This window comes from Thermobia domestica, chromosome 18, assembly GCF_964235325.1.
Source record: "Thermobia domestica chromosome 18, izTheDome1.hap1.1, whole genome shotgun sequence".
In the NCBI taxonomy this organism is placed as follows: domain Eukaryota; kingdom Metazoa; phylum Arthropoda; class Insecta; order Zygentoma; family Lepismatidae; genus Thermobia; species Thermobia domestica.
The window spans coordinates 46,796,989-46,813,771 of record NC_137471.1 but is presented as its reverse complement, the minus strand read 5'-3'; the positions used below and the strand labels follow the sequence as shown (position 1 = coordinate 46,813,771).

The 16,783-nt window shown below is 37.0% G+C and overlaps 1 protein-coding gene across 3 annotated transcripts in view; it reads right to left on the bottom strand.

The window, feature by feature from the left end:
• Positions 1-12,781, bottom strand: part of LOC145676131 (uncharacterized) — a 997,262-nt gene extending 984,481 nt beyond the window's left edge. For all 3 annotated transcript variants that reach the window (XR_014129303.1, XM_081747034.1, XM_081747035.1), the window contains exon 1: positions 12,099-12,781. The gene's annotated coding sequence lies outside the window, so the exon portion shown is untranslated. The remainder of the gene's footprint in view (positions 1-12,098) is intronic.
• Between the last annotated feature and the right edge of the window lie 4,002 nt (positions 12,782-16,783).

Genomic DNA, 16,783 nt, shown 5'->3' with positions numbered 1-16,783 from the left:
TCCTGCTGTCCCATTCGCAGAGGAAACAACATTTCCTATAACCAAGCTGCAAACCCATTAACAAAGAAATGGCGTAAATCACAGCAAACGGTCCACTTGTATTTCTCATACTGAATGTTTTCTAACACTATTTCGATGTTTTCATAGGTTTCCTTCATATTAGTTGCATAAGCCAAAGGCACTGAAGGAAATTTGTTGCCATTGTGCAAAAGGACAGCCTTAAAACTAGTTTTCGAAGAGTCAATAAGCAATCTCCACTCTGTACTTATGTGCATGTCCAAGTGTATCCATCACAGCACAGACATTATTACAATACACTAAATCATTTTCTTGAGAATAATAGTTTTGAAACTCTGTATGAAGGTTTCGAAAAATACATACTTTAGTGTCACGATGGAGCAGATTCCAGCCTTAAGTTTAGTATCAAGAAGTTCTGTCTGTGTCTTGGAGAGTTTTAAATCCCGTACGAGGTCATTTAGTTCACCCGGAGTTATCAGATGGGGATCCAATGTAGATGTGCTTCCTACATAAGTAGGATCATCATCTTCATTTGGAACTTCAATAGTTGCTTCAAGTACGTAATCCTCATTTACCGTAAGATGAGGAAGAGGTACTGGTACAGGTAATTCTGCACTGTGTGGAACTGGCCTAATTGCTTATGGCAAATTAGGGTACTGTACTGTGTGGTTAGATTTACTGCTTATTTCTTTTATCTGTGTCATACAAAAGTAGCAGTCTGAAGAATGATCTTTTCGTTCCCTCCAGATCATCGGTACTGCGAAGTTCATGTTTCGTCCACCATTTGCCCACCCAGTCAGACGTTTCACGCAAGTACAACAAATGCAGTGAGGAACCCAGTTCTTATCTTGGTCTCCTACACAGCAACCAAAATATAACTGATAACACTTCCTCACAAGTGGAGTAAAACATCGACGTTGTGATTTAAATATCAGCTCCCCACATACATAACAGAAATTGTCCGGTTTATTACACACTTCCTCGACATCTTGTATCCTGTAACGTATCACACACACACACACACACACACACACACACACACACACACACACACACACACACAGGAATCTACACTCCATCAAATTCCCACAAAATCCCTCTAGAAATTTCCTCATACAAAAATGGTGACATGGTGAACACATCATTGAAAATGTTTTATTGGAAGTCCAGTGAGGTATAAACCGTGGTATATTGTAATTTTCGTGGAAATTATATGTGTTGAAGACCGACCCGACCCCACCCGTGACCCGAATTGACTGACCCGACCGACAACCCGACCAGAGCTGACCCGATTGGCCCGACCCAAAGTGACCCGAGTGAACCAACCCGAAGTGACCTAACCCGACAACCGACCCGAGTGACCTGACCTTACAATCTAATCAGTTTGAGAGAGCTAGAACCTTACAAAACTGCCACCAAAAAAAAAATGCTGACCAATTCTTATGCATAAACCATTGTTTCGGCTTTTTTATTTGTAGTATAATTATCCTCCTCCTCCTCCTCCTCCTCAGTGTTCTGCCATTAATGACAGGCCAGTTTCTGTGAACTAGGTAAGAAGCTTCCATTTTTGCGATTTCCCGCTAATATCTGCCTCGCAACCCAACATAAAGTACCACCCTCCTTATTACAATCTATCAATTGCTACCTTCTTACACACTCTCGCTCTCCTGATATCACCCCCTTTACTACATCTCTCAGAATGCAATCCCTTATCAAGATCGAAACTTGTGATCCGTCCATTTTTTTCGCTTCCTTATATCGTCTAATATTGCTCTCGACTCTTGCATTTTTTCAGCATTTCCTAATTCGTTTTCCTCTCTACCCTGCTAACCTTCTTTATTTTACTCCACATCCAAATTTCCAATGTTAAAATTTAGGCATTCAACTTCGAAAATCAAAATAAAATTTGACTGAGTTCTGAAGACAAGTTCTGAAGGCTAAAAGAATAAAAGTTCTGAAGACAACATTATTTTCTAGTAAGGAATGTATATAGAACTTCTTTTAATATTGTTTGCTGTGTAACAAACAACAATTTCATCACGTTAACATTCCGATTATTCTATTTAAAAACAGCGTTGCTGTCTGATAGAATCATAAGGAATTAATTGCACTGAAATATCATTCTGTAGGGAATTACCTTTTATTTTTTCTTGATTAATTTATCTAGGAGATATTTGCAACGTTATATAAAATTAGCAAGTATTTTATTGCGGAGAAAGTCAAATCACTACCCCAGCAATAATAATAATAATAATAATAATAATAATAATAATAATAATAATAATAATAATAATAATAATAATAATAATAATAATAATCTGAAGGTGACCAAGAAAGTTCTGTCTCTTTGTAGAGGTCTGTGTTCAATTGGCCCTCACACCGTGAGTTGAATGCGAATGGATATAAGGTGAAGGTCAGTTGTTGGACGAGACGAGACGAGACAGAATTTTCATGAAAGGGTACGAGATGATACAGAGCTCTTTCAATAGAAACATATGCAGTTTTCCAGACGAGACTACCTTCACGACACATTTTCGAAACGAGAATGCCCCAAACCAGGTCTCGTGAGCAACACTAGTAAGTATATCCAACATACTACTTGGTTGTGGCTGTTCAGATACACCGTGAACGTGCGTAAGGACTGAGTGAACATGGGGCCTTCACAGAGCGTCATAAGGGCTTGTTTGCTGTACGAGTTCAAATTGCTGCTCCGCGGAGCGGAAGATATGACAGGCCTTTGGTGAGGGTGTCGTGACTACGCGGAGAGTGCAGTGGTATGACGGTTTAAGGACGGTGACGAAACACTCGAAGACGCACCACGTGCCGGAAGACAAACAGATGTTCAAAATAAAGATCTTCGGGCAGCAATTGAGGCGAAGACAGACATGTGAGGAACTGGTACTACCTTTCAGTGTAAGTGGAGAAACCATTCGGCACCACCACCATCAACTTGGGAAGCACTGCAAGCTGGGTTGATAGGTCCTACATGATTTGACTTGGAGCCAGAAAGCAACGCGAGCAGACACCTGTGTTTCTTTGGTGTCTCTTCTGAGGAAGGAGCAATTTCTGAACAGGGTGTTGACATGTGATGGGAAGTGGGTCCTGTACGAAGCTCCACGGCGCCGTCATTGTTGGTTAGCATCCCATGAATCGGTTCAAAAACAGCCCAAGCCAGCACTACGCCAGAATAAGGTTCTCCTGTGCATTTTGTGGACTGTTCGAGGCATCGTCCATCGGGAACTGCTACCAGCTGGTCAGATCATCAATGCAACTGTGTACTGTCTGGATCCAGCAGTTCTGAATCGCAAAGGGGTCTTCTTGTTACAAGGCAACGCTAAGCCCCACGTGGCTAAAATGACCCAGTACATCATTCTACGCCTTGGATGGAAAACACTATTGGATCCGCCATACTCCACGTTGTACCGTCCGATTATCACCTGTTCCATTCCTTGGACAATCACCTTAGAGAACGCCAATTCAAACAGCTAGTAGAGGTTCAATATGCACTTGATACCTTCTTCACTTCACGTCCCACCAAGTTGGACTGCGATGGAATCCATGGCCTTCCAGAACGTTTTCAGAAGGTCGTCGAGGCTGATGGAGACGATTTTTGATATTCCAGGTACGTCTTAGGTTACATACCAATGTTCGAAGGTGTTGGTGAAAAGGCAGCGGAACTTTCTTGGGCACTCTTAAAGTTATAATAATAATAATAATAATAATAATAATAATAATAATAATAATAATAATAATAATAATAATAATAATAATAATAATAATAATAATAATAATAATAATAATAATAATGTGTCCTGCCCAAAGGCAGATGTTTGACCCGAAGGTCCATGGGTATTGATTCCAGCTCGTACCAAGTAAGTTTTCTGGTGGACAAACCCCATGTGCATGGGTTTTCTCGGTGTTCTCCCATTTCCTCCCACTTTCTTCATTCAACCACTTCAATTATTTCTCATCATCACTGTCTCTCTTAGCGTTGGTGCATAACGTGGGACGTTAACTAGATATTTCCTTTCAATTTCACTTAATGTGACATTTAACTTGACATAGAAACGCAGAAAGGAAAAAAGTCAGTAGTAATATTAATTACAATTACAATACCAATTAGTTAATATAGGGTAAAATTAAAATTTTATTACTATTTCACCTTCAATTAGTCACATTTATCATTCATTCACCAACTTCGAATTGAATTCCAGAACAAAGCTCTTTATAGTATTCCGTATAGAAAATAAGTGAAGAATGTGACGACCCGACCCGAGTGACCCGACACGAGCTAACCCGACTGACCCGACCCGACAACCCGACCCGTAACCCGACCCGTTTGAGAGCACTATCAGAGGGGTACTATTTACAGTACAATTTATTTTGTATGGTTTAGCGTACTTTAAGGCTACCATACTTTTTGAAAACAGAAAAAACGGGACATCTTACAAATTAGTAGTAAATATTGCATTTTGTATTAATTTTATCTTTCGAATTTTACTACAGTATCGCACTAGTTATACAACTTAAAATAATGTATTAATATAGTCCATACTCAGTGGCGTATTTAGGGGGAGGGCTTCCGGGCTCAAGCCCCCCACCGAAATCTTACTTACTATAGTAAAGTATATGAAGTATCTTGCAGAATTTTCATATTTTCAGGCAAAGCACCCCCGGAAGTTAGCAAAGCCCCTCCCGAAACAAAATCGTAAATACGCCACTGTCCATACTTAATCAACAGTGCTAAAAATTATTATAGAAGCTAGAAGCTGTTATACAATATAAACGCAATCAGTGAACATACAATATTTAGGCAAAAATTACATTTTCAATATTATTACGCATACCACCTTTACATGCTCTACATGTCTATAAAGAAAAATATCCAGATTTATGAAGTTGTTTCAAAATTTCAATAGGCTGATTTATTTTTGTTAACCTAAAATGCGAACTAAAAGAAAGCAATTTGCATAATTGTTTTTCTGAAGCAGAAAAAAAATGTGTTTTCGGGGCTGGTCTGCAACGTCACAAGAATTTGTTGCCACCTCGGGGTATACATTCTTACTTTTAGTGATAAGAGTGCTACTTAGGAGGATTTAAACATTGCATGTTATATCCGGGGAAGCAACGATTGCAATAATAATAAAGATTAGAATGCAATTGTTCCTATAGTATTGTCGGAATTGAAAGCAAAAGGAATAAGTCGATTTTATTATCTTTTCAGAAATTTTGATATGTAATTAATAATAATAATAATAAAGAAAAAACAGGACAAGAAGGAAAATTTCTGCACACCGGGACAAATTTTAAGAAACCGGGGCGTATGGTAGCCTTACATACTTATTTGCATGCGGAGTGTCAGTACGGAGCCACTACGTAGCAGAGTTGAAACAAAACCTCGTAAATAGGTTGCCAACTCAGGAAAACAAAATTACCGGCACACCCTCAAAATTCTCTGTACAAATGAGAAACTGAAGACTGTATTGATCGTTATTGTATTTACCAGCAATTGCCACTTGTTTAAAATTATCGAAACAGATGAATAATACTGGATATTAATCTTTATGTAACAATAGTTGATTCATAAAATGAAATTTATTCTATAAACTTCACTTCAAACAAAGGAAATTACTTTAAAAAGTCATTTTCTACTCTCAATAAATGAATAAAATTCTTTTACAATAAAATATAAGTGTTATCAAATTTGTTATGTTAAATAAATAAAAAAAACTGCCTTACGTTAAAAAAATATCGATAATGTATAATACAACGGAAATTTGTGTTTGTAAAGGCACTGTTGAAAAATTTCGATGTTCAATGTTATATTCTGGATTGCAGATTGCAAAATGCTCGTCAGAAGGGGGCTAATAAGAAGTTTGTACCGGTCACCGGCCTTAATCAAAATTACAGCAAATACCAGCCAGTTAGCAACTCTACTCGTAAATCAGAATGCTGAATGCACCAAAATACTTCACCATGCATTCTATAGTTTCTGCAAAATGAGTTTAATGAAGATGATCAAATAAAACAAAATACTGTGTTCTAATTTTCCCTTTAACAGTCTACTTTGTGAATTTGTTATATCTTCCACTTATCAATTTCCTGTACGAGATGAGAATAACGGTTTCTGCGCAAGATAGAAAGAAAAAAATACATTTTTCTCATAAGGATTCAGTTCACGTAAGAAATAATGAATAAGTTTAATAATAAGAGCCGAGGAGTGAAAAACTAACTCAGCAATAATCATTGTAAGTATAAATATAAATATATATATAAAAAAAAAAAATTAATTCCATCATCGTTAGGATAAGATCAATATAGTGAATCACACGATAGTGTGAACAAACCAAACCACACAATAGTGTGAACTAAGTCCTGTTAGAAAAATACTCCATAAATGTGACACATTTTTTTAATGCTTCTACCATTTATACAAACCCTCACATTGTTTTCGTTCTGGCGGCGCCCCTAATAGAGTACAAACAAAAATTTCGCCTGCACATTTCTGTGCAAATGATGTACAAGCGATTGATATATTTTGTTATTGAATTGGATATGGTGGGGGCTACCAATTAGACAGCCCCACTTTGTTTTCGTTCTGGCGGCGCCATTAATTGTGTACAAACGAAAATTACGCATGCATATTTCTGTACAAACGATGTACAAACTATTACGAAAATTTGTGATTCAATTGGACATGTTGGTGGGAAGCTACCACTTAGAGAGCCCCCAGTTTGTTTTCGTTCTGGCGGCGCCCCTAATTGTGTACAAACGAAAATTTTGCCTGAACATTTCTGTAAAAACGACGTACAAACGATTGCGACAATTTGTGATTGAATTGGACATGGTCGGGGGCTACCACTTAGACAGCCCCACTTAGTTTTCGTTCTGGCGGCGCCCCTAATTGTGTACAAACAAACATTTCGCCTGCTCGTTTCTGTACAAACGAAGTACAAACGATTCCGACAATTTGTGATTCAATTGGACATGGTGCGGAGGTATTACTTAGAAAGCACCCTACTTTGTTTTCGTTCTGGCGGCGTCCCTAATTGTGTACAAACAAACATTTCGCCTGCACATTTATGTACAAACGATGTACAAACGAATGCGACTATTTCTGATTGAATTGGACATGGTCGGGGGCTACCACTTAGACAGCCACCACTTTGTTTTCGTTCTGGCGGCGCCCCTAATTGTGAACAAACAAACATTTCGCCTGCCTGTTTCTGTACAAACGAAGTACAAACGATTGCGATAATTTGTGATTGAATTCGATATGGTTGGGGGCTACCACTTAGACAGCCCCTTTTTTTCTGTTCTGGCGGCGCCCCTAATTGTGTACAAACGAAACTTTTGCCTGCACATTTCTGTACACACGAAGTAGAAACGATTGCGATAATTTGTGATAGAATAGAACATGTTGGTGGGGGGCTACCAGTTAGACAGTCCCCACTTTGTTTTCGTTCTAGCGGCGCCCCTAATTGTGTACGAACATACATTCTGCCTGCACATTTCTGTACAAACGAAGTACAAACGATTGTGACAATTTGTGATTCAATTGGACATGATGGGGGGGGGAGCTACCACTTAGACAGCCCCCACTTTGTTTTCGTTCTGGCGGCGCCCCTAAGTTTGTTCAAACAAACATTTCGTCTGCACATTTCTGTACAAACGATGCACAAACAAATGCGAAAACTTGTGATTGAATTGGACATGGTGGGGGAGCTACCACTTAGACAGCCCCCATTTTTTTCTGTTCTGGCGGCGCCCTTAATTATGTACAAACGAAAATTTCGCGTGCACATTTCTGTAGAAACGAAGTACAAACGATTGCGACAATTTGTGATTGAATGGGACATGGTCTGGGGCTACCACTTAGACAGCCCCCAATTTTTTTCGTTCTGGTGGCGCCCCTAATTGCGTGCGAACATACATTTCGCCTGTACATTTCTGTACAAATGAAGTACAAACAATTGCGACAATTTGTGATTCAATTGGACATGTTGGGGGGGGGCTACCACTTAGACAGCCCCCATTTTTTTCTGTTCTGGCGGCGCCCCTAATTGTGTACAAACGAAAATTTTGCCTGCGCATTTCTGTACAAACGAAGTACAAACGATTGCGATAATTAGTGATTAAATAGAACATGTTGGTGGGGGGGTACCAGTTAAACAGCCCCAATTTGTTTTCGTTCTGGCGGCGCCCCTAATAGTGTACAAACGAAAATTTGGCCTGTACATTTCTGTACAAACAATGTACAAACGATTGCGGCAATTTGTGATTTAATTGGACATGGTAGGGGCTACCATTTAGGGGAACTCCCTCGAGAGGAATCACTCTACTTATTTATTGCAAAAAGCAGAATTTAAAAATTCGCATTCGTCCAAAGTTATCGTGTGAAGTAACAGCCGTTTGTATGTACGTACTAATATTGATAAGGTCCACTACGCGATCCCAATTAATAGTTCATATACCCGCGCCACACACACACACACTAGCATTTGTACACACGAAAGTATACCTGGTAGTATCCACACGCTTACGCCGGAAACTAGAAACAAACAAACACACACACACACACACACACACACACAGGGACAGAGAGAGAGAAAGAGAATATCTTGTTGTACCTTTATACTGAATGCACCATTACTCACAAAATCAGTTAAAAAAGAAAAAAGTTGTAAATGAAACTTTCAAAGATTGGTACCACTGCTGCGTGTTAACATGAGATTGTTTCATAATGATTGATTCGTAATATGATGTATATGGGTTTCTTAATGGTAGTATAACAAAATGCCTTCAAATTGACCACTAAATAAAAAGTGAAATTTATTTCTCAAATTTTGTAAAATCGAAGTCGGTGGGCATTATGGGAACAGTCTACAATAACAATATATGCAAATAAATATTAATATACTTCACGTTTTCCAGTGGGTGCAAGAAAGCTTCGAATAGTATTTGTTGCCAGAAGCATTAGCTGATGTAATATATATATATATATATATATATATATATATATATATATATATATATATATATATGTATATGTATATATAATCCTCTAAGTGAAGCATACCTGTGGTTTATCCGTAGCCAGCTTAGTACTTTCCAGCACGGAATTAAGAAAATTGAAGGAAGTGCAAGAAGTGTTATGAAGGTCAATGATGTATTGGAAGGCATGCTTAAAGCTATGCCTGAAAGAAAAAAGGAGTAATTTAATCATTTAATGAAAAATCCGTTCTGAAAAGGAATGGAATTACGCAACAAGACAAAATAAACTTCAAAAATGAAGTTAATGACTTTTATGAAACCTGCATCGAATCTAAGAAAATGGAGTGTATCGTTCTATATTTTTTCAATATTAAAATGGATGCTGTTAAAGGACATCCTCAGTTGGGGACAGGTCGAAGATAGTGTTGCTTACTTCAAGGAAAAAGGTATTGAAATAAATAATTCTTTGCTTTTCGATCAAATGGCTTCGTTGAAGGATTTTGTTAGTAATAATTACTAGTGGGCACAAAAAACCGTTTTTTCGGTTTTTGGAAAACCGAAACCGGTTTTTGAGAATTTTGAAAAATCGTTTTTTCACCGAAACCGATTTTGATTTTCTCCAAACCCGGTGCGGTTTATCACCGAATCCGGTTTCAGTTTTCTTCACAACCGGTACCGTTTTTTTTTCAAAATGGGTTCTATTTCTGATCAGAATAGTGTTTCGTTGTTCTCCAAAAACCGATTCCGTTTCCACAGAAATAGTTCAATGTGTTTTCCAAAAGTTTTCACCGAAACCGGTTTTGAAGAAAACCGAAACCGGTTTCGATAAAAAACCGAACCGTTTTTGGGAGAAAACCGAAACTGGCTTCGGAGAAAACCGAACCGGTTTTGGAGAAAATCTAAATGTCGGTTTTCCGGATTTCGAGTTTTTTAGAAACCGGTTTCCGGTTTTTATAAAAAACGATTTTACCCATCCCTAGTAATAATATAAAGGAGTGAAGCGAGGAAGACAGAAAGCATTCCTGGAGAAGTGGATTTGTTTTTTCAAAACGTATACTAGGTCTGAACAGCATTCTAAATTTTTAAAGATATGCCAATATGTGTTAGCGATCCCTGCCCATAATGGCAATACTGAAAGAATATGTTTGGTCATGAACATTCAATGGACAAATGAAAGAAACAAGATGGGAGTGGAGACCCTTTCTGCAATTCTTCAAGTACTGTACAATTTCAAAACGGACTGTTGTAACTTTTATAACTTTGTATTAGAAAAGAAAGAAATTTTAAAGATGGCTGGGACAACAGCTAAGTATTCTTATGAATCTATCTCATGAAATGAATTCATGTTTTACATTATATTATTTTCATGAATATACCTCCTTTTTAAAAAAAAAATAATTGATATTTTTGTATATTTTTAGTAATATATTTTTAGTAATGTTTTCAAATATTTAATTATTTTCAATTTTTTTGCTAGCTGCTGATAATTAAGCACTTACTTGTTATTTAATTAATTCCGCAATCTTCTCAATAGGTTTTAAAACGAAAGAAGTATAAATTTGTCCTTTTTTGTGAGAGGTACAAACAGAGATAGAAAACGGAGAGGCTAAAAGATATATTTAGGGGAGCAACCTATCCAAAAATAAAAGATGTCCCATTTTTTTTCCAATTGACGATTTAGTCATCCTAACTTATTGCCTTCATTTAAAAAAATTATATATTTTAAAGAATTTACTCATTTGTGAAACGTGATATTAAAGATTTCCAAATCCCAATGTCACCATAATTTCAATATATTCTAGGCATATTCTAAGAAATAGAGAGTTTACGTAATATGTCGTTTCGGAAATCTAGTTCATTAATAAAATATCTATATCATAAATTACTTGGAACAGCATTGAAACCTGTTCTCTGTAGCAAGTTGGGATTATCAAAACTTCCAGTTATTTTTTTTAATTATTAAAGAAAGATTTGCTGCAGTATTTCACGGATATTCGTCAACGTTATGTGGCTAAATTCTTTTATTAATAATTGATTTTAATGACACTCTTGTTGTTACAAATTTGTGATAAAGTAAATGAATCGTACATATCATTAATATTTTCTGTTACTTTTCTTGATAATTGACCTATAAAACTAGAGGTATGTTTTTCAATTTAGAGCGCAGGAATAGAAATTATTTTATCTGTTATTCAGAGATGAAAGAGAATTACCGAACTATATTATTATTATTATTATTATTATTATTATTATTATTATTATTATTATTATTATTATTATTATTATTATTATTATTATTATTATTATTATTATTACTAGTTGACCGAGAACCTTAAAGGTTCAGAGGAATAGAATCCCGATAATGTTCCAATGTATTAAAATGCCACTGTTAAAAAATTCTTTTGTATAAATTTAGTTTATAAAGTAAAAGCACGCACATTTTCACCGCATTTCAATTTTCACTTTTAAAAAAAGGGAGGGTTAAGTGGATTCTGTTCCGGGTTTACATTATGCGAGGTTGGTTAGCCTACTTTGGAGTAGCTGAATTTGAACAAGTTTTATGAAGCTAAAAAATAAAATGTTTTTAATTTACAGAAATACGTTCTCAAAAAATAACAATAATATCTCCCTTTCAAGAAACAAGATAAATAATATTTGGTGGGTATCAATTTTTGCTAGCAATTTTGGCAAATTATGGCGTCTATCACAATAGCATCCAGAAGCGGAGGGAAAAAAATAAAAAAAAAACACAAAAAAGTGGGAAAACTCTAATTTGACGAAAAGAAAATATATAAACAAATAATAATAATAACACAGAAAGTAATCTATTCTTTAAATATGTCGCTTTTGGTACGTGATTGGTCCGAAGGATGACCCGAGATGAATTGTTATGAGATCAGTTTCAAAAATATTTTGTGAATGTGTTTAACGCTTCAAAAAATAATTTTCGGAAGATAGATACATTAAAAATTGTGGGTTTCTAACTGATTAATAGTAAACAAAATCGAACAGAACAACATTTATCACACAAATAAACACAAAAATGACATATATTTAATATTATGTAAATAATTTAACGTTCTTACCTAAAGAACATTTTTATCTTTACATTTCTTGATGAGGAATTGTTTATATCAATATCTTCGCACTGATAAAATGTTTTAAAGGATTCGAACAGTCGAGGAAATAATATAAGTGCTTAGTAACACAGCCATAACACTTGTTGAAGGACATCATATACTCTGATAAAGGAAGAAAGTGGAACCAAAAAAAAAAAGCGTGTTGAAACTTGCTTTCTCGCGCGCGCTGGCTGTCTACATAGGAGTCTGGCGGGAAACGGCACCCACAAGGCCAGGCGATAAAACCTGTTACCACACGCACATACAGACACACCACCTGTGGCTCTTCGAGCGAAGTTTCTGTACCTCTGCGGAACGTGTCAACAAAAAACTCAAATCGATCCAACAAGTTGCTTTTCTACAACTAAGCAACCGTGAACAAAACTAAAGAACAAATATCTGTTTAACATATTAAAAGATAAAATAAAAACGCACTTTACAATCTTCTGCTGATATTATTTTAAACGGAATAATATCACTAAAAACGAAAATCGCGTGATCAACCCACAATCACCGCTGCTTTCTTTAAATTTACTTATTTTCTTTTGAGTTTGTTCCCATCTATTTTTCTTTTTTTAGATTCTTGTTTTATTATTACTATTACAATTCTTCTTATTGTTGTTATTACAGTACGGGCGACGTTCGATCTGTCCGTTCCCAGCTCAATGCCAGGACTGGGGTGCTAACGGAAGCCCTGGACAGATCGGAATCCCGTCTCGCGATTAGCGCATGCGCTAGTAAAGAAGAGAGCAGCCACATTTTTCCCATAAGTCCCTGGGAATCTCAAGCTCCCCTGCCCTTTGACCCAGACCCAAGAAAAAGAAAATGCTACATATACGCATATACATTCAAGGGCTCAACAGTGTGAATATATTTTACTCACGTTCTTCTTCGTATTTTGAACTATTTTTTAAAAAAAAATTCTCCCCCTCTCTGTCACTTCTTTCTTTTGCAAGTACAAAAAAGAAATACATATTTTGAAAAAGAAGTCATCTTTGGTATACTTCATTAGTTGCTGCCGTATGCTCTACTAATGAGAGGAAAAATGAAGCATAATTTTTTAAAATTACTTTCCCGGTCTTTATTACTACTTGTGCTTTGTCATCACATTAAAAATGATAATAAACAGATCTGCTGTAGGATTTTTAGAGACTTTTGGGTACGAAAGTAAAATACAGAGAGAATGTTATAGAAAGTTCTTTACAAGTTCAGAATACGTAGTGTTCTTTTCATATAAATAAAAATGAAGTGAATTACAAAATACAAGCCTTGAGAAGTTTGATTTATCCCATCTCGTTAAAAAACGTAATTATCTCCCTTTAATTTCAATCAATATTTTTAAACAATATTTTTGCTCTAAGCTGTATCGGTCTCTATCTAGCTGATATTAAAAATGACGTTGACGTATTTTCGCCCTTTTATGACAAAACGTCCCTTAAAAGACGTCCGACCGTCTTGAAAGAAACGGTCAAACCGTTTGAAAGAGATTAGAAAGAAGGGGAGTTTATTTTGATTGCATATCAGCTCATCTTGAGCAAACCATAGTTTGTGACTTTTAGCGCTTGGTTCGAGCCAGGCTTTTATCATTTAATTTTTGATTGAAATGCGTATACCAAGTGGGTGGGAAGGAGGGAGATGGAATAAAGTAGTTCAATTTATTTACCAAAAACAGTGTAATTCACTAGTCCTTTATGTTAGGAAGATAAAACTCGGTATATAACCTCCTCATTCAAAATAATCGGATTTTTTAAAGTTTAACGCAGTAGTTCTTAAAGTGGGGTCTGCGGACCCGTGGGGGTCGTTGGGATCTACCCAGGGGGGTCCGCAACGTCTAAAATTGAAATGTGTTGCAATAAAATTAAATTGATTGATTGATTTTAGTTTAGCGTCCCTTTCAGCAGCGAGGCTATATGAGACGTGGACCTACTTATTAACGTGGAATCCGAACCACATGAGCTCCCGCCGGGAATTGAACCCGGGTCTCCAGCAATAAAATTGAACTCACAGCTGTTATGCAAGAAGTATTTTTTTTTTCAGTTGCTAAAAAGAAAGGAATTAGAAATTATATTTACGTTTGTAAATTTAAATGTTTTTCTACTTTACTTAATTTCTGCCCTAAGTTGATCAACCGTTATATAGGGCTAGTTCACGAGAGGGGAAATTCCTTTTCATTTTAGGGCACTTTTTCAAAAACAGTTGTACATTAACTGCACGACGCCTCGGAATTTCATGAATTTAATCTTCAAGTGGCGGAAGCTCCCCCACCACTACACCAATTCCAGATTTTTTAAATAAAAAAGAAGTAAATGTTAGTCATTCCTACGCTTATAAACATCAAGCCTCGAATCCATAGTTTTTGGGGTCGCTAAGAGGAACAGTGACAGTTTTGATGCAGTTTAACCCTGGACTGGAACTACAGACAAAATTTTATACATTTGAATACCAACCGGGTCCAATGGTCGCACGGTGATTTTTTTTTTTTTTTTTTGCTTTTTTCTAGTCAATATATACACTTCTGGAAGCACTGGTGCAAATCCCGGGGAGATGAGGGGGACATGTCCCCTCCAATCTTGGAACCGGGGGGCTGTCCCCCCAATAATCCGATTTGAAATGGCTTTTTTGGGAGAAATGTGACGATTTGTGTTCTATTGTCACAAAGGAAAGTGAGATGAAATTGATGTTCTCCCAGAATAAGCCTCAAATCTGCCCGCTTCCCAAAATGTTGAAGACAACTCTGCTCCCCTAATCCTCCACAGTATTGTTTTTCAACTTCATAGATATTTTGAACATCGCTTATATATATATATATATATATATATATATATATATATATATATATAGATATGGGAACGGTCTTACCCGTCCCCCCCCTCAATATTGAATACAGATTTGCGCCGCTGTCTGGAAGAGGGGAGCAATGTTTATTAATTAGAATATCAATTAAATACACTTCTGTTTAAGGTTTTTCTCTCTTTAAGGAAAATAAAGCATATTTTTATTTATGAAATAAATATTAAGATACATAATATTGAAATGTAGACGTCAGAAATGTATTACTATGTAACAAAAAGTAAAATTATATAAAATTTCCCAAAGAGTTTTCACAAACTCGCAGTGGTTGTTTCATTTTAGGGAACAAATGAAAGTCACATGGACTCATGTCCGGTGAATAAGGTGTGTGCTCTAGGAGCTCCCACCCCCATTATGCAAACAGGTCCCACACAGAAACTGCGCTGTGTCAACGGGCGTTGCCATGCAAAATAATGGGTGGATCCCTTATGAAGTTCTGTTGTTTCCTGCGCAGTGCAGAACTAAGATGTTTTACCAGAAATCTATGGTAGTACACTGCATTTACGGTCTGGTTCCGAAGGACTGCATGCCTTAATATGACACCACATACGTCATATGTCACTATCAGCATCACCTTCATATTCCCCTAGGCTACACTTAGTTTTCATGCTGACGCAGCTTTTTGGATCGGGGCGATGATGGGTTGCACCATTCATTAAATTGGTACTTAAGTTCTGGCTCAAACGAGCACGCCCATATTTCATCAAGTGCGATAATCTTGTCCTGGAACATGCGACCATTCCCTCTGTAATGTGCCAATTGACCACCGCGTGTATGTGTCATTTTTGAACGGCTATAAGGTGGTGCGGTGCTAACCGGGATACAATTTTTCGGTAACCAAGGACATTGTGCAACAAATTCAATACTGTAGTGTGAGATGTTCCTTAGTCAATTCGCTGCCAGTCCACCTCCTGTCTACATGTAGCAAAGATTGAATCAATTCAATGACTGTTTCTGATCCCATGTCGATCTCCACCTGGTTCCTGTTGGACACTATTACGTCCTGCACCAAACGCTGCAACCCAAAGTATTGCAGTCTGATACCGCAATGCGCATTCACCACATCCTTCACGTAGTCCAGAGTAACATTCCTTGGCGTTTTTGCCACGGGTCACTTTGACTTTTATGCATGCACGTTGTTCTAACTTAGAAAACACCCTCTTTAGAGCGGTGTGTTTTGAGAACCTATAATCAACACACACCACTATTATCACTGAGCACCTACACTAGCGCCGCCACCCGCGCTGTATAGCTCCACACGTCCTCTAAATGTGTTGCCAACAGCAGTACGAATAAACTCCTTGCTCGAGGATAATACAGTGTTGCCATGTCTTCTTTCCAACCATCGTATTTATTTCTAGCTTCACCATGATAGCTAGGAGAACATTAAAATGCTAATGCTGCCATCTACAATGCACAATTTCAACCGAAGCTAAAATTTGAAAAATACGTTTGCACTTAATAAAGGTCATGGTCCAATGGATCCACTTGGGACTTAATGCTATAAATTAGTAAAACTACCACATGACTTACAAAAATAAAATAACACCTAAGTTATTTAAAATAAGAATGCAAACAAGAAAAAGTCAGGAGCTCCTTCGTGGCAAAGCGGTTAGCGCACGCGCCTTTGGCGTGGGAGACGCGGGTTTGATTCCCAGCGAGAGCTCATGTGGTTCGGACTCCACGTGAATCAGTAGGTACACGTCTCATATAGCCTCGCTGCTGAACGGGACGTTAAACTCAAAATCAACTCAACTCAAGAAAAAGTCAGAGGATATTAATAACTGGAAACGCACAGTGTC